This window comes from Cervus canadensis, chromosome 26, assembly GCF_019320065.1.
Source record: "Cervus canadensis isolate Bull #8, Minnesota chromosome 26, ASM1932006v1, whole genome shotgun sequence".
Classification (NCBI taxonomy): domain Eukaryota; kingdom Metazoa; phylum Chordata; class Mammalia; order Artiodactyla; family Cervidae; genus Cervus; species Cervus canadensis.
Window position 1 is genome coordinate 1,590,143 of NC_057411.1, and position 22,590 is coordinate 1,612,732.

Consider the following 22,590-nt stretch of genomic DNA (forward strand, 5'->3'; position numbering starts at 1 on the left):
AGTCTAGAAGTTGTAACAGCATGAGATGAATGGGTCTTCAGAGATCAAAGGGGACCCCTTAGCAGAGGTCCCCAACCTCTGGGATCTAATACCTCATGATCTGAGGTGGATCTGATATAATAATAATAGAAATAAAGTGCACAATATATAAATGTATTGATAATGCACTTGAATCATCATGGTCTGTGGAAAAATTATCTTCCACGAAACTGGTGTCTAGTGCCAAAACGTTGGGAACACCTCCTTATTGGATTTACTCTTATCATAGATTTTCTGCTGGGTATCAGCAGTGTCAGTATCAGTCAGAACCTCTGACTTTCTACAGAGGTTCTATAGAAGCGTCATAGGCTTTCTGCAGAGCACTTACACTGCCCCCTGAAATGGTAATGCCTGTTAGTTTATTTATTATTCATCTCCTCCCCAGGAATATGTGCTCCATGGGAGCAGGGCTTTCGCCTTCCTCATTCACAACTGTATCTCCAGCACCTAAAATCACTTCTGGCCTGTGGTAGGTGCTCAGTGGTTATTCACTGAATACATGCATAAACAAAGCAAAGTGAAGGTGACTTTTCAGCCTCACACCATTCCTGGTGCTTAGGAGCCATTTGTTTTGGAAATCCTTCTAGAAATACTTAAGCGAGCTCTTACCATACCAACCAGTCACTGGGAGAGGAACAGCCATCTGGGGTTCAGGGGAAAACTTTCTCTTAAAAGGTAAAGTTACAACCCAACATTAGTGGAGCTTGACTTCATGTGTCTCTGTATTCTTTAGGCTTTCACTCTCACTGTTCTTGAGGTCCTTCCATCCACTATCCCAATTCAAAGTCAAACCCATAGTTCAGGCTTTTATTATGGCAGCACCCCACATGTGAATTAGTTATCAACTACTGAGTAAAATAGTACCTCAGAGTTTAATTTGACTTAAAACAATTGTGGTATAATGGAAAATACATATTGGTCTTTATCCCTAGTTCCTGGCACATAGCTTCTAAGACCCTTGTAATTTCTGAAACAGTAAGAATGGGTTTTTTTGCTTTGGTTTGGGTTTTTGGCCACTTGTAGGATCTTAGTTCCCTGACCAGGGACTGAACTCAGGCTGCACAACAGCTGTGAAAGTACCAAGTCTGGACCACTGAGGAACTCCCCAAGAGTGTCTTTTATATGCCATTGTGATGACCGGTGGCTGGAGACGCCTAGATGGCTTTAGGACGGGGGCTGATGGCCAAGAAAGTGGTGGTTAGAGGGTTGGAAATTTCAGAGTCCCTTGTCCTCACACCCCCAATCACTTCCTAGTCCCTTCCTGGGCCTTGGGAGAGGGGAGAAGGGCTGGAGGTTGAGTTTGATAACTAATACCCAATGATTTGATCAAGCATCCATATAATGTTATCTTAGTTAAAAACCCTAAACAACAAGAGTCAGAAAGCTTCCGAGTTGGTGAATATATCAAGGTGCTGGGAGGGCATGGAAATCCCACCCCCTTCTTCTAATCTTACTCTGCATATCTCTCCCATCTGGCTCAGATTTTCCAAACAAATGAATAAGTGATTTAATCAACTCCAAGTCCTCTAAACTTAGTCCTTTTGGATCTAGTGTTTAGCATAAGAGCTCATGCTTCTGGCAGCATGACACTTTCTATTGGCTTTCATGTTTTCACTGTGGAGGAGCCCAGACAAATGATCTGGTTTTATCATGTCTCAAGTCTTAAAATGGGAATTGTAAAATCACCATGAAATTAAATAATTTTAGAACCATGAAGGATGTTCATTATTAAAATTCTCCTGCAGGGCTAGCCTCAGGCAAAATTGTGAAGCAAAGGAAACTTGGCTTTGCTACCTCAATTCTGCAAATCTCCTCAATCCTCTCCCCACCACCTAACATACGCAACATTCAGTTCCATAGACAGGCATGTTTTTTGCAGGGTTTGCTTCTACATACCTTGAGAAAATATCAGTTAAGATAATAATACTATATAAGTGCACATTTCAGTAAATTCAGTTAGGCAAATTTTTCTTCTGGCTTTGAAACACATCACTAAATCTCTGTGAACATCTGATGAAGTTGTTGGCTTACAACTATGAGTTGAGGTATGTGGAAATCCTTAACACTAGCAAGGTTCAGTGTGGAGAGATAATCAATGTCTAGACCTCACTGTGTGCATGCATGCTAAACCACCTCGGCTGTGTCTGACTCTGCAATGCCATGGACTGTAGTCTAGCAGGCTCCTCTGTCCACGGGATTCTCCGGGCATGAACACTGGAGTGGGTTGCAACGCCCTCCTCCAGGGGATCTTTCGACCCAGGGATTGAACCTGCATCTCTTATGTCTCCTGCATTGCTAGGCGAGTTCTTTACCACTAGTGCCACCTGGAGAACCCCTAGATCTCACTAAAGTGCAGCGTGTTCCCACACCCCATTTCAGGCTCACCTGAAGAACACACGCAGCGACAGGAACAGTGGGCAGACTGTACTCATCTGTTCACCCAGCAGATCTCCCCTGAGCCAGGCGCTGATCTGGGTGCCAGGCTACTCTCACTTCTAGGCTTTACTCAAATGTGCTTTCAATGAAGCTTAGCCTGACTGTTATATTTTAAGTTGCAATTTGAATTTCAGATTTTTTGTATCCCTTACTCTGCTCTAGGCTTTCTTGTTATATAACATGTGCTACCTACTCACATACTTTAACATAACAAAATTTTTTAAATTTTATATTGAAGAATATATGTGTGTTAGTTGCTCAGTCATGTCCAGCTCTTTGTGATCCCATGGACCGTAACCCACCAGACTCTTCTGTCCATGGGATTTCCCAGGCCAGAATACTAGAATGGGTTGCCATTTCCTTCTCTATTATATTGAGGTATAGTTGATTAATGGGCTTCCCTCATGGTTCAGCGGTAAAGAATCCACCTGCTAATGCAGAACACGCGGGTTTGATTCCCGGGTCAGGAAGATCCCCTGGAGAAGGAAATGGCAGCCCACTCCAGTATTCTTGCCTGGTAAGTCCCATGGACAGGGGAGCTGGCGGGCCACAGTCCACGGGGCCACGGAAGAGTCAGACACGACTTAGCAACTGAGCAACAGCAATAGTAGCTGATGAACAGTGTTCAGGGGTACGGTAAGTGACTCAGTTATACAAACGCATATATGTGTCCTTTTTCAACTTCTTTTCCCACTTAGGGTATAACAGAATATTGAGCAGAGTCTACCTATTTCAGGTGTGCGTGTCCATCCCAGTCTATCCGTCCCTCTCCTCCTTCCCCCCTTATAAGTTACATCTCTATTGAATTTTATTTGTATCTTTCTCCCCAGCCCTGACGCTCAGTGTTCCAGCTACAGAAGGCAGGAATCTTAATCTGTTTTTTTCACTGATATGGGACCTGGCCCATAGTAGGTACTGAATAGTTGGTGAGTGAACAGAACAAGGCCCCCAAGGATACCACAGTGAGTAAAACAGACACAATTCTCTGCCTTCTGCAAATTTACCCCCTGTCCCACTCCCTCCATCTGGGCACAGAGTTGCAATTCACTGGGTTGAGATGATGGATTTAACACACAGTCCTGACATTTCCATTGTTTCCTGCAGGTGCCCCAGGCCATCTGTGGCTTCTCTCCAGAGCAGCCTAAGTGCCTTGGCTGCAAAACCTACATCCCCAGGTCATTCCAGAGTCTAACTTCACACTTGTTCTTTTGAAAATAAAGTTGGCCCTTTAACTGTAAAATGTTCCAGATCCCCAGCCCTGCTTCCTGAACCCTCCGCGTGGCAGTATTTCTGGGATTAGCAAAGAAAACTAGCTTGTTCTTACTCTGATCATTCAAAACAGAGTTACAAAGGGCCTTCCCTGGTGGCACAGTGGATAGGAATCTGCCTGCCAATGCAGGGGACATGAGTTCAATCCCTGGTCCAGGAGGATTCCACGTGCCTTGGAGCAACTAAGCCCGTGTGTGCAACTACTGCAGTTGTGTACCTAGAGGCTGTGTTCTGCCACCAGAGAAGCTACCACAATGAGAAGCCCATGCACCACAACTAGAGAGTGGCCCCCACTCTCCGCAACTAGAGAAAGACTGTAAGCGGCAACAGTGACCCAACACAGCCTCCAATACATACAGCGGTGTGTGCACGTCAAAAACACCAGGGTTACAAAGCTGGTATTACAAAGGTCAATAAAGTTAAGATTACCACTTGCTCCTCTTCAAACCAAGACAATGCTTGTTCCTCTCCCAAAAAGCACATTACAGGCAAGAGCATTCCAGTGATAGTTTAATAAAAAACAGGACATGCCAATAGAAAGACAGCTGGAATTAAAGAAGGGGGCCAGAAAGGCCAGATTAAAGATTCGCAGTGAGCTTGTCAACAACAGGAATGTTTAAAGTCAGGTTTTCATTAAAGTGCATGAAAATGATAACTGGCTTAAGTAACATCAATGACCTTTCAACAGAATCACATTAGTATATGTGATACAGATTAGACATGAGGAAGTATTTTTCCAAGTAGAAAGCAAAATGGGAACAAAAAAATTATATATGGAAACAAATTAGGCAGAAAACCAGAGGGAAAAAGAGAGGATGTGAATAGAAGGCAGCTAAGAAGGGCTGTCTCAGGAATTTGAAGGAGTGTTTTGGTGAGAGCAGAAAGGGACATAAAGAAACTTTTGTTTATTTTGCTGAAGAGAGAGAGGCCAGTAGTATCTGGTTCTGCAAACCTGGGACAGAATTACGCCAAACCTGATCCTCTAGAGCTCAGTCCAATAAGGTTTCCCCAGTCACCTGTGTTATTTAGAATTAAACAAAAATTAATGGAAGTGAAATAAATTTAAAATGTAGTTTCCCAGTCACTCTAATCACATTTCAAGGGCTCAATGGCCACACGTGACATGACATATTATTGTTGTTGTCTAGTCACTAAGTCGTGTCTGACTTTTTTGCAACCCCATGGACTCTTCTGTCCTTGGGATTTCCCAGGCAAGAATACTGAAGTGGGGTCTCATTTCCTTCTCCAGGGGATCTTCCTGACCCAGGGATTGAACCCCCATCTCCTGCATTGGCAGGCTGATTCTTTACCACTGAGTCAGCGGGGAAACTGACATAACATAGCACAGATATTAACCTTTTCCATCACTCCAGAAAGTTCTACAGAACAACACTGCTATAAAGCTTGACAGGGGAAAAGCAAACACAGGTCAACATCTATGTCGGCTTGATCATTATTCTCTTATCCCCCTAAAGAGAGGCAGACTCATAATGTGGTAGCTGACAAGGACCTTGGCAACCTAGATCAAAATTCTTACTGCTCCTAATGCATTTTTTTCTCCTTTAACAAATGAGGCCCAGACAGGTTAGTTTAAACCCTTTATTGAACATATATTTATAAAGATTCCAGAGACACTAAAGTGAATAAAACACAGTCCAAAACTTCCAGATGCTCACACTTAAGTCAGGAGAATAGACATGAAAGAAACTAATTATGTCAGGATGGTAAATATTATGGTAGAGGTATGTATTAGGCATTGGAACAGATAGGACTTTCTAAATATGGCATGGCAGTATTTTTAGTTCCACATGCCTTTCCAACCCCCTGCCACATCACACATCAAAAGTCAGAATCATCCCCTCCAACCTCGGTGGGCTCGTGACTGCCCTGCCAGATACAGTATGGCAGAAGTGATGCTATGTGACTTCCAAGGCTAGGTCATATAAGGACTACAACTCTCTCCTGGTTCTCCCTTCCTCTCTCTCTCTCTCTCTCTATCTCTATCTCTATCTCTCTCCCTCTGTACACCTTTTGAGCCCCAAACCACCTAGGAAAAACTTCAGTCACCTTGAAGCTGCAATATGGGGAAACAACCGAGATACAGAAAGAGATGCCCAAGGAACCCCCGCTATTCCATCCTCCATATGATTGATCCTTCCCATCAACCACCAGCCAGGTGAATGAACCAGTCATCAGATGATCCCAGTCCTGCTGTCAAGACTTCCAACTGAGGTAGGGACAAGACACCCTGCCGTGCCGTGTACAAATTCCATGGAATCTGGGGACATAATAAACAGTAATTTTCACCACTAAGTTTTGGAGTAGATTGTTACACAGAAACACCAAGTGAAACTCTGGGAGCATGAAATTCTTCACTCCATTTAGGGAAGTCAAATAAGGTTGTCCAGAGCAGCTGATATTTGAGCTCAGTTCTGAAGGAGGAATGCACAAGGAATTTTCTGGATGAACAATAAAGGGATATTCTTCCAGACACAGAATAAATTGTGCAAAATGCTGAAGCCAGAGAGCAAGGCCCAGGCTGCAGACGAGTAACAGGCAGACACAGCTGGAGTGTGGAAACTTGTGGTTGACGTAGGAGCTTCTTTGATTTATTCTCTTATTCATGCATCCACTGAATACACGTGGGCCCCTTGCTTTACTGTATCTGGCAGAGCAGTCATGAGCCCACCGAGGTTGGAGGGGATGATTCTGACTCTTGATGTGTGATGTGGCGGTGGGGGAAGGCATGTGGAACTAAAAATATTGCCATGCCATATTTAGAAAGTCCTATCTGTTCCAATGCCTAATACATACCTCTACCATAATATATACCATCCTGACATAATTAGTTTCTTTCATGTCTATTCTCCTGACTTAAGTGTGAGCATCTGGAAGTTTTGGACTGTGTTTTATTCACTTTAGTGTCTCTGGAATCTTTATAAATATATGTTCAATAAAGGGTTTACCCAACTCATGTATCAGTGAGGATTGCTTTTGACTGCAAATCCCCACTCCAAAAAACTGGCTTAAATACTAAGGACCTGTTATTTATTTAATGAGAAAATCAGAGGTTGCCAAGGCAGGCAGGTAATATATATATATATATATATATCAGGTAATAAGGGGCAGAGCGTGGAAAGACAAGCAATGGTTGCAGGCAGCACGTTGGTTTATTCAGAAACACACGAGAAACAAACAAGGGGGAAAGAAGGGGAAGCAGAGTGTAGTAATTTCCACATCACACCTTCACAACAGTCACCCCTACCCACACGCACAAGTGCATAATTGTTCTTTAATTCAATAAGAATAATAGGATATGTTAGAAAACTCTGGTGCAGTATAGGAGAAAGACTGGCTGGGATTAGGTCAGAAACAGGAAGAACAGACTTGTCCAAAAAAAAAAAAAAACCCACCTGAAATAGACCTTTCTCCAAAGAAGAAATACAGATGGCAAAGAGGCACGTGAAAAGATGTTCAGCATCACTCATTATTAGAGAAATGCAAAACAAAACTAAATGAGGTATCACCTCACACTGGTCAGAATGGACATCATTAAAAAGTCTACAGACAGCAAATGCTGGAGAGGGTGTGGAAAAAAGGGAATCCTCCTACACTGTTGGTGCGAATGTACATTGGTACAGCCACTGTGGAAAATAGCAAGGAGGCTCCTTAAAAACCTAAAAATAGAGTTACCATGCGATCAGTGGTCCCAACCCTGAGTATATATTTGGGGGAAACCATCATTTGAAAAATTACATGCACCCCCAAATTCATAGCAGCACTATTTACAATAGCCAAGACATGGAAGCCACCTAAGTAGACTTCAACAGATGAACAAGACAACAAAACTGTGGCATGTATACACAATGGAATGTTATTCAGCCGTAAAAATGAATGAAATAATGCCATTCGGAACAACAGGGATGGACCTAGAGATTGCCATAGTAAGTCAGATGGAGATTACCATGATAAGTCAGAGAAAGACAAATATATATCGCTTATATGTGGAACCTTAAAAAACATGATACAAATAAACTTATTTACAAAGCAGAAACAGACTCGCAAACATAGAAAACAAATTTAAGATTAGCAAAAGGAGAAGGTTGGGAGAGATAAATTAGGAGTTTAGGATTAAAATAGACACATTACTATATATGGAATAGATAGCCAACAAGGACCTACTGTAGGGCAGAGGGAAATATATTCAATATCTTGTATTAACTTATAAGGGAAAAGAATCTGAAAAAGAATGTATGTGTGTGTGTGTATTTATGATGCATAACTGAATCACTTTGCTATATACCTGAAACTAATATGACATTTTAAATCAACTGTATTTTAATAAAGTTTTAAAAAAAAAAACACAAAAAAGTCACAATAGTTTTAAAACAAATTGGAAGTCAAGTTTGAAGAACCTACTTCATTATTATGTAATCTACAGAAGCATGAAAATTGCTGTCTCTGGAGTTCCTTTCAATTTAAATGTTTTCTATAATCATAGAAATAGAAAGAGGCAGAAGTAAATTTCTTTAGATTCAAAGAACTTCCCAGTGCATTAAAAAGGAACAAAGGAACTTTGTAACAAAGAGTGGCAGAGCCAGAGAAGATGCCCACCCCTTCCCTACCAACAGTTACCTTCCCCCAACACAGGAGGCAAAATGCAAGTCATTTTTCACTGAACTGCCAAACCACATTTTCTCTCTTCCAACTCAGTCCTGGGCTTGATAGATAGTGTTCAAACAAGAAATGGCTCTGAGATATTCTAAAATAATAATTAAGCTGCGTGCATAATTGCTCTAGCCTAAACCATCTCTAAGCATTTTTCTGAGGATAAGAAATAGACACGATTACCCCAAGGTTTCTGAATATTGGTGTTCAGAGGGCATATTGAGAGTGTAATTACACTGAAATGCTAGACTAAACACAAAAGTAAACTGGATCATTCTTTCACGAAAAGTTACCTTTCTGCAGAAAAATGAATCTAACTGCTAGGTCTTGCTTTGCTCCCAAATCAGTGTTCAACCAGGAGATTTGAAGACCCTGCGGGGATGGAAAAGAAACACATGTGAGTGTTGGTGTGTGGATGGAAGGGGATGGGCACAACTCTTTGCTGAGGGCGGAGAAGGAAGTGGAGGTTTGTATGTAAGAAGTCAAACTTCCCTTCTAGCTGCCCTTGGCCCTGAGCTGCCCCGGCCAGTGGTAGCTCTGGCTGACTGCAGCACAGTGATGTGGGACCCATGTAAGACAGACTAATAAGCACTGACCCCACCATCCAAGGTTCTTTGTGTCCTGAAGAAGCCACCAGAACCACATTTTGCCCCTCCTATGGGTCCTCAGTCAACCTCTGTGTTCAAGCCATGCCCATCAAAAGAAAGAGCCATCCAGTGGGGGCAGAGTCGTGGCACATGTGAGAAAGTGACCTGTTTGGTTGGGGAATAAGGGAGACGGGAGGCGGGAGTGACTGGGGAAAGGTACCTCCTCTCCCTACCCCCACCTCCCATGACCTAACCTCCCACCCGCTCTCACACACAGGCATGGTGATGGTTCATTTTATGGGTCAGCTTGGCTAAGCCACCCTACTCAGATATTTGGTCAAACTTTGTTCCAAATGTGTCTATGAGGGTATTTTCAGGTGAGGTTAACATTTAAACCAGTAGCGTTTGAGTAAACAGATTCCCTTCTATAATGTTGGTGGGCCTTGTCCAATCAATCAAAGGCCTTAATAAAACAAAGATTGACCTCCCTTGAAGAAGAGGAAATTCTGCCGGCAGACCTGTGGATTCAAGCTGCAACTCTTTCCTGGGTCTCCAATTTGCCAACCCACCCTACAGATTTTGATTTTGCCAATCTTCACTACTGACTGCTGTGTCAACCAATTCCTTGCAACAGTTCCTCTTCCTTCCTCTCTCATCTGTCACGCTGGGGAAGCAAGCTGCCCCGTGTGACCAGCTACAGAGAATCCCGCGAAGCAAAGAACCGATGCCTGTGTGCTCAGGCGCTCCAGCCGGGATCTAGTGAGGTTCTGAGACTGGACAACAGCTGTGGGACTTCACTTGGAAATAGGTATTCCGTAGCATGTCAACAGTGACCTGAGTGACCTTAGAAGCAGATCATCTTGCAACCAAGCCTGCAGTAGCCCTGGCTTGAATGCAACCTCATGAGAAATCCTGAGGGACACCCAAATTTCTGACCCATAGGAACTGAAACACTGGATATTTGTTGGTGCTGATTTTTAGTAAATGAGTCTTTTTTAAGTCTTTATCTGGCCGTGTTGGGTCTTTGCTGTGTCATTCAGGATCTCCGTTTGCATTGCACAGACTCTCGTGGCGACACAGGGGCTGCATAGCATGTGGGCTCAGTAGACGCTGTCTGCAGGCTTAGTTACCCTGAGGCACGGGGGAGTCTCAGCTTCCTGAGCAGGGATCAACCTACATCCCCCGCACTGTGAGGTGAACGCTTAACCACAGGACCACCAGGGAAGTCCCTCAAGAAGTGTTTCTTAAACTGCATTGAATTGAAATAGTCTGGGATATCCAAAAGTTTGTGGGAGTAGGTGGTGCTGGCTGTTAGATGGTGGTAAAGCTGAGTGTCAGGAAGAATGAAAGTGTGAGGGGATTGCTTCTAAATTAAAATCCAAAGGGCAAGAATATAGTCGGGCTAGGTTTTCTTTTTTAATATGCTCTATAATTAGCAAGGGTTTTCCTGGTGGCTCAGTGGTGAATAATCCACCTGCAATGCAGGAGCCACAAGAGACTCGGGTTCAATCCCTGGGTCAGGAAGATCCCCTGGAGGAGCACTTGGCAACCCACTCCAGTGTTCTCGCCTAAAGAATCACCTGGACAGAGGAGCCTGGCAGGTTACAGTCCTTGGGGTCGCAAAGAGTTGGACATGACTGAAGCAACCAAGCATGCAAAATTACTTAACCTACATGATTAGGCTACTCAGAATTTTTAAAAGATACCCAATAAATATGGTCTTATTTATTTCCTATTCCAGATAAAACAGGAAGCATAGTTTCATTTACTTTTTTAGTATGTTAGTAAATTTTCATTAGAAAAGACCCTGATGCTGGGAAAGATTGAAGGTAGGAGGAGAAGGGGACGACAGAGGATATGATGGTTGGATGGCATCACCGACTCGATGGACATGAGTTTGAGCAAGCTCAGGATTTGGTGATGGACAAGGAAGCCTGGAGTGCTATAGTCCATGGGGTCACAAAGAGTCAGACATGACTGAGCAACTGAACTGAGTCAATAAATTTGCAGACTGTTAGAAGAACTCTCCCAGCACTCCCCCTTTTCTCTGCCACCACCTAGCCCGACTATGTTCTTGCCCTTTGGATTTTAATTTAGAGCGATCCCCTCCAGCACGTTAATTTTACTGACATGCATCGTACTCTATATACTTCCTGTATGCCTGTCTGTTTCCCTGAGGGCAGTATACACGATTTACTCATCATTAAATGCCTAGATCTTGGCAGAATGCTGAGCACATGATGGGCAATTGTTGAATTTAACTCTTCTGGCCTAATCCTTTATAAAGCCCGAATATCATTTTATCATGTTTGCTTTACTTGGTGGGAACAAGGTACTTTTTGCCCCACAAGATAGCTTGTTCCTGGCTTAGAAAGTACTAGATTCAGAAAAATTAATCTTCTTCAAAATGGGCTCATGCCTGCCTTCCTGTAACTGCTTCCACCCATTGCCCTCAGTTCCCCTGTCCTAAGCTGCATAGAAGCAGCCCAGTGCCTATTCCATCAATCACTCCTTGAGCCTGTGGAGCCACATTCTCCCTTCCCAGACTGGGCACATCACCTCCTCATTAGTCTTTCGATCAAGCATCTGGATACTCATCAATGCATGTGGAGTATGTGTTTTTTTACTGAATACTGTTTTTAGGAAACCAAACAGAAACCAAACTTCGGCCCAAAAAGAAGTAAGACATTTCTCAAAGCCAAGAAATTCATGTTACTTTTCTTTATGTCCACTTTCCAGGGCTCAATAGATGTTCAAACTCAATTACTTTGGCTGTTCCTTTTCTTTTATTGTATAAATGTGAAAAGAGAAGCATGGCTCTCCAAAGTCTTCTCTAGTATCACCGCCTCCTCATGCCCACACCCAGCCCTGTGGGAAGGAATGCATTGATCCTTCAGGTATTTCCACAGCCCTTTGTATAAACATATGTAAGGGTCTGATCACGTGTGTTATAGTGAAGATTCATGTATGTGTCTATTTCCCCACTAGACCAGCAGTCTCTTGAGGAGGGCAGGATTTTATTTGTTATTGTATTACAACACCTAGCACAGTGCCTGGCACATCATAGATATTCAATATGCTGTAAGTAAATACCATGGAGTATCTAAGCTAAAAATACCTTATTGGTACACAGGATTCTTTGTCTCATCCATTTTGAATAAAGAGATAAAGTTCTGCTTTGCTGACCATTTAGGGGCAACAAAAGATGACTGTATCTATATTGTACTGTTCAGATATTTGGAGGCTATCAGAAGGGAGTCCTTAACAGGCTTTTAGAAGAAAAGATATGTATTTTTTTTTAATGCTTCTATGTAGTAAATTTGCAGAGCACGGACTACACCCTGAATTGAATTTAATGGCATTACACTTCACTGAGGCACTCTAACTTTCCCAAACACTATGCCTGGAGACTGCAGGGGATGCCCTGGTCCCTTTGAGGCAACCTGCATGTGAAACCAGCAATTCAAGCCAAAACCCACCCTGGGAGTCAACCCTTACAATGATATTTCTTTTGTTCTTAAAAATTAATTTCTATCATCATTTTAATCTTCTTTAAGGACCTAATGAATTGATGGGTTAGAAATCAATAGCCATGACGACTTTTCAAAGCTGTTACGAAATTGGAAACGTGTGTGTCGCATGGGTGACAGGTTGGGCAGTCTTCAGTTCAAACAGAACCAAAGGTTTCTGGAATTTCACTGAGATGCCCCCAAAGACAGACACTAAATCTACAAAAGTGGAGTCCAGACAGATTCCATGGCAACCACTGCTGGGAGATATGGATGTAGTAAGAGAGAAAAGAGTTGGGAGCAACTGATGAGCTTTTATCTTATGACTATCACAAAGCTGGTAACTGTCCACTTCCTTTTAGCAGTTGACTTTGAAAGAGTGAGCCGGCCCACCCTTGGCAAGTGTGAGTTTACATTTTGTACACAGCTGAACCATCTTATATCTCTATGCTATTTGTATCAGTCCTCATAAATTAGTTTGGGAACAATGTGAGAAATAGCAGAGACTTTGTGCACGGGGCTTGTCGCCTGGGGGGCTTCTCCGGTTGGACAGTAGGCTATAGATGCCTAATTCTTTACCTGCTCAGGCTAAACACCACTAATTCTTTTTTCTTGGCTGGACTGGCTTTACCAGAGAGGCATCCTCTGATTTCCTGCCTGGGACAGAGAGGGACATAAAGCCTCTTTTCCAGTCTGCATTGCTTTCAGAACCCAGTGGTGAAGGAGGACTAGGTAAGAGGGTGGTCACTGTTCAGCTGATGTCCTCTTGTGATTTCCCCTTTGCTGTCCCTTTAGTAAATATTGGTGATGGGGGAAGGACTGTAGACTGAGGGAAGCATGTGTTTTCAACCTACCATGATTCATTGCGATGGTCCTTCCAGCAATGTCAGGGTGGGGTGGGCCCCCTATGATTGCGTGAGCAGGAACATCAGGTGTGACCTGGAGAACATTCAGCTGAACTTTCTCTGTTGGGAACAGATCTGCTATTCTTCAGGTTGTCTACCTTTCCTCCTAGTATGTTCCTAGGGGATTTAAAGGTCCAACAGTGAGAATCCCAGAAAAGGTCCAGAAGCTATCTACCATGTATGTTCTAAGCTACCCCCTATCACTAGGGACTCCACAGTCTTTGGAACCACTGTTAAGAGAGGCTCAGGTACACACCAGGACCATCCTTGTCCACGTCCTCCAAAGGGATGCTCCAGACTAGATTTCAGGCCCAGGTCCTGCTGGGGATGCCTGGTCTCCTTCTATGTGATTATCAACTCTAGAGTCCTAATTTCCTCAAGCAAACTCAAGTGTCCCCAAGCAAAGTCAAGCCCAGGAAACACTGGTAAGTTTGGGCAATATGGGGAGGTTGCCCATGTTGTACCAGGCACTGTTCTACGTACCAGGGATACCAAAGGGAAAAAACCCTTCCCTGGTGGAGCTTATATTCTCGTGGGGATGAAAGAGAGCTTACATTTAAAGGGATTATGACCAATTTTAGAAAAAACTTACCCACTCATTCTAATTTGGTCAGAAAAATAAATACAAGTGGTGCATGTAGGCTTCTAAATCTTAGGAAACACAGGATCTTTATGAGCTCAAACAGTGAAGATGGTGGGCACAGCAGAGCAGAATGGCAGGTTAGCAGGTCAGCAGTGGGTCCGAAATGTTCCCTCAGCCCCTGCATGGTCTGGACTGGATGTCCTCTCCCGTCCATTGCTGAGCTGGGGACCTAACATTCTAATTTTTCATGTCTGCACTTTATTGGATATAGAAACACAGGTAAAGTGCTGAACACAATGCTCAAAGGATAAATTCTGATATTACAGCCACTTTAGTGAACTATTCTGCTTTCTACCCCTTGTTCGAGGATGACTCTGTACCCATATGCTCCCAGACACACTCCGCTTATCTGAAACACTGTTCCTCTAAAGCACTTGGATTTATGCTCCAGATAAAATTTCTCATTTAACCCAGAGCAAAAGCATTTGGAAAGCTGAGGTCTACTTTGCCTATTTAGGATGCTAACTTCTTTTGCTGTTTTAATGCAGAAGAGGTTTAGACAGGTCTGGTAATGGACATTTGTTGATTTGGGGTCATCCAGTATCCACTCACCCTACTTTCACCAACAGGCCCTGCTCTCATTTTCTTGGGAAACCCACGCTCCCTTATTCTTGTACCATGTAGATCAGAGATACACCACCCCTCACCTTCCCCCAACCCCACGGCACCCAAAGTACAGGATATGAAACATGTAAGCTCAGCTACGCAATTCATGCAAACTCTCTCCAGCAGTGATTGGTCTTGGGTACCCACATATGTTCTAATCAGAGCCAGGGAAATGCAATGAGACCGTCTATTAATTACTACTAGAATAGAAATCAGTGCTCTTACTTAACAAACTTGAACCTCGACATTGGAAAATCGAGGGCCACAACCATCTTGAAGGAGGAAAGCACTGAGAATAAAGCTAAAATTGAGGAAATAGAACCAAAAGGGTGAGATAAAATAGGAGAGACAAAGGATATGAAAGGAGGAACTTCCCTAGTGGTACAGAGGTTAAGACTCTGCAATTCCAATGCAGGGGGTGTGGGTTCAATCCTTGGATGGGGAACTAAGATCCTGCATTCCATGCAACACAGCCAAAAAATAAAATAACAATAAGAATGTTTTAAGTTAAAAAATAAAGAATATAAAATCAAAGTAGGAAGAGAGATTAGATCCTGTTGATATTCTGTGAGCCCTGGATCAAACTGAGCTGGAGGCTGGAGGTAGATACCTAGATTTTTCAATTATGTCAAGCAATTATCTATTTCTACTTAAACGAATTTGCATTACCTTTACAGTCGTGTGCAAAGAAAAAAGCCTAGTTGATAGGCTGGTGCGGCTGCCAACACAGAGCAAGGAGGAAAGGATACCTCACTGATGTGACCTGAAGGATGCCAGGTCCAGGAGTAGCAGATGTAAGGGGAGAGACTGTATTCATGGAAGACCCTCCTGATTATCCTTCGGAACCTGGGATTGCTGAGATCTTGGAAAGAGGATACAGTGTTTGAGTCAAGTAACACTGAGCCTATATGGCTTTACATTTGGAAGTACATGTGAACTGATAGACTGAAACTAGGAAAATAACAAACTGCTTCATAGGGAGATTTCCTAAGTCTCTCAGATTCCAGAAAGGAAATGATTCTCACAGGGTTTTAACACATTCCCCAAAAAGATCCCCAGATCAAGGGAAAGAACCCACTTCTCACACTCTGAACCCCAGAAGCTCTTTCTAATGTGAAGTACAAAGTCAGCCACTGTCTTAGCTCAGGGAACAATAACAAAACAACATAGACCGGTGGTTTAAACAGCATGTATTTCTCACAGTTCTGAGGCTGGGAAGTCTGAGATCTGGGTGCCAGCCTGGAAAGATTCTGGTGAGAACCCTCTTCCTGACTTGCAGACGGCTGCCTACTTTCTGTATCCCCTCACGGCAGGGATAAGGGGAGCTCAGTGTCTCCTTCTCCACTTATCAGGGCACTAATCCCACCAAGGGGGCTGCACCCTCACGGTCTCATTCAAACCACATTACCTTCCAAAGGTTCCACCTCCTAATACCATCACCCTGGAGGTTAGGGCTTCAACATGTTAATGGAGGGAGGGCCACAAATGTTCAGTCCATAACCATCATCAAGATGCTGTAGACACTCAGAGGACTCCTGGCTGGTGCAGCCATTTAAATGTCATGCTATTACAAATGCCTTCTGGCTTTTCAGAGGTTGCTGTGGCGATTTTGATAGTTGAGATTCCTGACTCTCAGTTTCCGTCTGATACCTCCAAACCAACGTGCCTCTAGTTTCATGAAGTGGGCTGGTTTCGTCTGCGTGTTCTTTCCATTCCAAGTTGGGGCCTGTTTTCTAAAATGGATGCTGCCCCTGGCTGCTGATCATGGTGACCTTCTAAAAGGGCTTAGCCAAAAGAATAAGGCTTGTTCATAAGAAAGACCCTTGCTGAGAAAGCTTAACTTAAACCACATTCCACAAATCGCAGCACCCCAGGAGAACTCTCCATTCTAAGAAGATGATTTGCACTTTTTGTCTTTAAAGTAGAGCTCAAGCTCCTCTAAATTCTGTCAGGGATTCTCCATGGGATAATGAGATTTAGGACCAGGATGAATACCAGAGTATGTATCCCCAAAGTTTCAAAGAATTACTGTTCTTCAAACCCTGTTTTTCATTTTGTTAGAAGATGAAGTTAAAGGGACAGCAAATTACTCATTGGCTTGTCTGTTAATTAAAACAATATGGAGCAAGAATTCCATCTTTGGTCAGCTTGAACAAAGCATTCTCTACCCAGTGGTATACCCTTAAATTGCAGAGTGTGATTTCCATCTGGTCCAAGCCCAAAAGTAAAATAAAGCAGAAGTAAACTACACAGACATTCTCATCTTCTCTATTAGAATCCACTCGCTATTGCAATAAATAGCTTAGTAATTTAACATTAGTCCATTTTCTTTCTTGCTTATGCAAAGTTCAACTGGCTATAAGGCAAGCAGTCTAGTGGGGCCACCAACTTACAGCAGAGTCTTGGGACTCTCTGCTCCATGCACACCTCTACCCACCTCCCTCCACACCCCAGCAGTGGATTCCTGCAGTAAACCCCAACAGAGTACCACAGGAGGGTACCCAGGAATGAATCCCAGCAGAGGACCCCAGTAATGTACCCTAGCAGAGGACCCCAGCAACGTACCTCAGTAGTGGACCCCTGCAGTGAACCTCATCAGTGATGCCCAGCAGTGGACCGCAGCAGTGTTCCCCAGTAGTACCCGTAGGAAATCTCCCATCATATAGAATCTCCTACTCATCCTTGTTCCCAGGGAATGTTGCTGTGAACAAAGCCAGAAGCCTGCTGTGCACTGAGAGTCCTAGTGACCTTGCTGAGACACCCCAGGGGGCTTCGCTCCTCCCACAAACCTGGACTGCCCACCGTCGCATAGCAAGCCCTGTCTCCCCAGGCCCAGCCCTGGGGAGACAGCGATGAATCAGGTGGAGCTTGTCTCTCCCTCCTCTCATGGAACTTGAAGACTGGTGAGGGAGGTAGTAAACAAGTAATCACCAAATAAAATAAAGTTTAGAGTCACGGTGGTAGTGGTTTAGTCGCCAAGTTGTGTCCAATTATTCTGCAACCCCATGGACTGCATGTAGCCCACCAGTCTCCTCTGTCCATGGGATTCTCCAGACAAGAATACTGGAGTGGGTTGCCATTTCCTTCTCCAGGGGATCGACCCAACCCAGAGACTGAAACTGCATCTCTTGCATTGCAGGTGGATTCGTTACCACTGAGCCAGCGGAGATGCCCAACAGAGTCACATGCAAGGTGAAGGACATGGACAAGAGCCTATAGGAGGGAGATGGCGCCTCACCTGGGCAGGTTTGCTGCAGAAGTGGCATTTGGTGTGCAGATGCTAAGACAAGAGGTCTAAGGAGGAGATGGGACTGCCTTATAAAACCCTCAAAGAGGAAGAAACTCAACATCTGCAAAGACCTGAGAGGGCTGTGTGACTAAGGCACAGCAAGCTGGGAGGGCAGGACCCCAGTGAAGCCTGACAATTTCAGTGACTTGTCCCAAGGTCGGACGTCCAGGACATCTGGGGACCAGACTGGCTGAGCTGGATCATGCAGAACATTGTGGCTTTAAGTCATTCATTTCATGGACATTTATTGAGCACCTACTGTGTACCATGCTCTGTTTTAGGCATTGACATAGAGAAGAAAGCAGACTCTTCTCTCAAAGAGTCTGATCTTTGTCCAGAACACTGGAAGCCCTGTGCAAGGATTTTAGGCAGGAGATAACAAAACCAGACGTGTCTTATTGAGAGACTGGGCTACTTGCAGCACAGTGAAGGGCACAGAGGCCGTCAGGGAGGCTGCTTGGCGGTCAGGGTGAGAGCCAGTGGTGGCCGGGCCCGGAGAGCGACAGAGAACAGAGGAAGAGCGCGCACATTAGAGAGACCTCTAGAAGGAAATGGTTACAGCACTTGGTGACTCATGCAACGTCAGGATGAAGGTGACCACAGTTAACTTCAGGTCCCTGGAGAGAAGCGGTGCCTTCAGAATCACCTAAGAATGAAGAGTCAGTGTGCAATGCAGTGTAAATATTTGGATTCCTAAAACCAAGGACCCTGCCTGCTGTGGGACACCGTAGCTAACCAGAACTCGCCCTTTACTGTGTTTAATTTGGGATAATTAAAAGGTGCGTGTGAGGAGGGGCTGTTAATATTACTGGCAGAACTAGATTGTCTAGGTCTACCCTCTAATTTTTTCAGTTACTGAGAAAAAAAAAAATTGCTCAGAACGTCCTTGATCATCGTGAGGGTATTATCACTTTCCTAGAGCTGCCACAGCCAATGACCACAAACACGGGGGCGTAAAGCAGCAGAGACATGTTTGCCAACAGTCACAGAAGCCAGAAGTACGAAAGGAAGCTGTTAGCAGGGTTGGTTGGTCCTTTCTGGAGGCTCTGGGAGGGAATCCACCCACCTGCCCCCTTTCAGTTTCCAGTCATTAGCGGCAATCCTTGACCTTCCCTGAGTTGCAGACAGACCACTTCAGCCTCAACCTCAGTCATCAATGGCTTTCCCCTTTATAGAGTCTCTTATTCCTTGGTGGCTCAGATGGTAAAGAATCTGCTAGTAATGCGGGAGATCCAGGTTCAGTCTCCGGGTGGGGAAGATCCCCTGGAGAAGGGAATGGCAACCCACTCCAGTGTTTTTGCCTGGAGAATCCCATGGACAGAGGAGCCTCATCCATGGGGTCACAAAGAGTCAGACATGACTAACACTTTCTCTTTCTTCTTTCATAAGGACCAGCCATTGGATTTAGGATCCATCCCACTTCCAGGATGATCCCATCTCATGATCCCTAACTTAAGTATATCTGTTAAGATGCTATTTCCAAATTAGTTTCATCCAGAGTGTTAGGGCTTGAACACAAGTTTGGGGAGATACCCTTCAACCCATTATGAAACCATTCACCTCAAACTGGGACTTAAACCCATATGACTGGAACTTGAACCCAGCCTAAACCCAGACTGGGACTTGAACTCATGCAGACAGGACAGGAACCTGGCCAAAACTCACATTGTTTTTTTAACTGAGATCACACACCTGGTTTCAGAACTTAATGAAGCCCAGGTTCTGAATGTCTCATCACAGAAAGAATTCAGTGAGAGACAAAGTGATTGGTAAGAAATGGACTTATTTAAAGAGAAAGACGCTCCACAGACAAAATGCGGGCCTTTCAAAGATGGTGAGAGTAGCCTTGAAATATCGTATGGTTAGTTTTTATGGGCTGGGAATTTCATAGGCTAATGAGCGGTCGCTGTTTCAGGGAAGAGGTGAGGGCTTCTGGGAATCAGGCCACTGCCCAAAGACTTTGATCTTTGACGGCTGACCTCAGAACTGTCACGGGGCTGGGAGGTGTGTCACTTAGCTTTGTGGTTGTTGTTCAGTCGCTCAGTCGTGTCCGACTCTTTGCGACCCCATGGACTGCAGCACGCCGGGCCTCCCTGTCCATCTCCAACTCCCAGAGTTTGCTCAAACTCCTGTACATTGTGTTGATGATGCCATCCAGCCATCTCATCCTCTGTCGCCCTCATCTCCTTCTGCTATCAATCTTTCCCAGCACTGGGGTGTTTTTCAATGAGTCAGCTCTTCACATCAGGCGGCCAAAGTATTGGAGCTTCAGCCTTGTCATTTAGCTTGCTGATATATTAAATGAGCATATGCTGAGCCTCAAGGTCTCAAGTGGAAGTTGACTTGTCCACCATCTTGGACCAATTTGGTTCTAATCAGTTTATGTGGTGTCCTCGGGTTATGTCATTCTTTTAAAGTTTTCACCCTGCCCGTTCCTATATGCAAGACAGAAAAAGAGACACAGATGTATAGAATAGTCGCTTCCCTCCTGTCTCAATTACAAGAAGATAACCTCATATTTAGGACATATGACTGCAGGAAATAGATTTGAAGAGAGACATTTCTGAGTTTCAAGGATGTGCATAGCAATGCACCAGCTTTCTCTGTGTTGCTAAACATTAATTACCAGAGTCCCTTTTTTTTTCTTTCTGAAATGCCTTTACAGGAAAGAGGAGGCTTCCATAGTTCCATCTCACAGTTTATATATAAACAGACAGGACAAAGGATTTGTTTCATCGTGCATGGCCTTGGAGATTTATACAAATTCTTTCAAGCTAAGACTAATTGTGTAGTTTAAAGGTTGGTAATTAATGTGCCAAAGAGTCAGAAAATAACCAGAGATTAAAGAACAGCTGTGGATGAATTAATTGTATCCCCAATCACATGACTGAGAGCTGGAAATGTACCATGAGGAAAAGCAAACAAATGAATTGAAAATGTGAGCCATGTGCGTCAGACTTAAGCTGATCATTTCCAGTCTATTCCCCACTGCACAGAATAATAATAATAACAGCTTACAACTGAACATTTACTTTATGCTTGCCAACTACTGCAAGCACTCTACACAAAAGGTCTAATGTGATCCTCACAACAACGCTATGACAATTACTGCCCTTATTTTGCAGAACATTGAGGCAATAAGAAGCCAAGTACGTGCTCAAGGTCACAAAGCCAATAAGAAGTAGAGAGACCAGGATTTGAACTCAGGCAGACATCAAAGCACCTACTTCAAATCAGTACACAATTTTTAAAGTCTTTTTTCAAAGCTATGTAATAACCACTGTTACATACATATTTATTTTTCTGCATAAGGCAAAAATGCTGGGTAACACATCCTGCCAGATCCTACCAAACTCCCAAACTTCTAACTATCCACCATCTTCCTACTTTCCAAAATGGATAATTTGACTGTCCCAAATGTGTTTCTACAGAGAATGTTAAGTGTGAAACTGTTTCTTAGGGCAAGCAGCGTCTATTTGCCTATCTAGCCGGTATATAAAGGACTCCACTGGGCAAGGTCACATAAAGGACACACTCCAAGATTAAAAACAAGAAAATGCAGATTGTAGATTTTATTTAAAAAAAGAAAAGATTAGATGTAACCTGTCAATTAATCTAATCTAAACATGCCACAGTGTCTAAGAATGCATACCAGATAATAATGCTGTTTTTAAAAACACAAGAATATGATAGCAGTTAAGTCAGCAGAACTATTACTTCTGGGGAAGTGGTGGTGGGGACAAGAATGAGGCATATGGAGGGGCTTCTGGGTGACTCCTCAAGTTCTGTCTCACCCTGGGTGACGGCTTCAAGGAGTTCCATATGCTCACCATATCCTGCTAAACCATTCATTGGCTTTATGTGATGTTCCCTGTGTTTTATTTTACCTTAAACAGATTTTTTTTTTTTTAATTTAAGCATGTTATTTACAAATACGAAGGTGGCCAGGAGAGATGGCTAGAGCAAGTGAGGCTACTTCCTTCTAGGGGGTTGTCTGGCTTAGGGGTGATGAACACCTATATTTCGTTGTAAATCTTTTAATGCTGAGTCTTTTTACTAAACAATAAACCAATTTTGGGACTTCCCTGGTGGTCCAGTGGGACTCCAAGCTCCCAATGCAGGGGCCCGGGTTCAATCCCTGGTCAGGGAAGTAGATCCATAAGCCACAACTAAAAAAGTTAGTTTCCATGTGCCATAACTAAAAGATCCCACATGCCTAAAGAAATAAATATTTTTTAAAAATAAATTTAAAATAATATGAGGAAACAATGGAAACAGTGACAGACTTTATTTTGGGGGGCTCCAAAATCACTGCAGATGGTGATTACAGCCATGAAATTAAAAGGCACTGCTCCTTGGAAGAAAAGCTATGACCAATCTAGACAGCATATTAAAAAGCAGAGACATTCCTTTGCCAACAAAGGTCCATCTAGTCAAAGCTATGGTTTTTCCAGTAGTCATGTATGGATGTGAGAGTTGGACTAGAAAGAAAGCTGAACACCGAAGAATTGATGCTTTTGAGAGAAAGGCTCTTGAGAGTCCCTTGGACTGCAAGGAGATCCAACCAGTCCATCCTAAAGGAGATCAGTCCTGGGTGTTCATTGGAAGGACTGATGCTGAAGCTGAAACTCCAATACTT